The sequence below is a fragment of the Gekko japonicus genome, unplaced genomic scaffold, assembly GCF_001447785.1.
Source record: "Gekko japonicus isolate JY-2015 unplaced genomic scaffold, Gekko_japonicus_V1.1 scaffold246, whole genome shotgun sequence".
Lineage (NCBI taxonomy): Eukaryota > Metazoa > Chordata > Lepidosauria > Squamata > Gekkonidae > Gekko > Gekko japonicus.
The window spans coordinates 283,210-283,691 of record NW_015162482.1 but is presented as its reverse complement, the minus strand read 5'-3'; positions in this window follow the sequence as shown (position 1 = coordinate 283,691).

The following is a 482-nucleotide window of genomic DNA, read 5'->3' as shown; positions in this document are numbered from 1 at the left end:
GCAGGGAGGAAGCAACTTACCCTCCCTCTTCTCCTGCCTCCTCCTGGTTGAATGAGGGCCGGAAGCGGGGTGGCCAGAAGCAGGGGGCGGGGCTTCGTCATGTGCCCCACCCCCCGTACCTCACCCGGGGGAACTGCGATCCCCCACGATCCCCCCCGAAATGACCTCTGAGTTAAATTTAAGATGTGGGAAAAGTTAACAGACTATGTGACTCAGTTTGTAATGAGATTAACATGATTAAGACTAGATGTGTATTTAAGGTGATTAGAAGATCTCCTCTCTGGTTTTTAGTCAGTAGTAGGTATCTTTTCTTTATCCCCTTAAATGTAGTCCCCTTCCTTATTTCTGTTATAGTTTGTAGTTTTAATAAAAATGCAATAAAAAAATCCCCATCGGGGAGCAAAAAAAAAGAGAGAGAGAGAAAATGGCTGCTTTGGAAAATGGACTCTATGACATTATACCCCACTGAAGTCCCTCCCTTC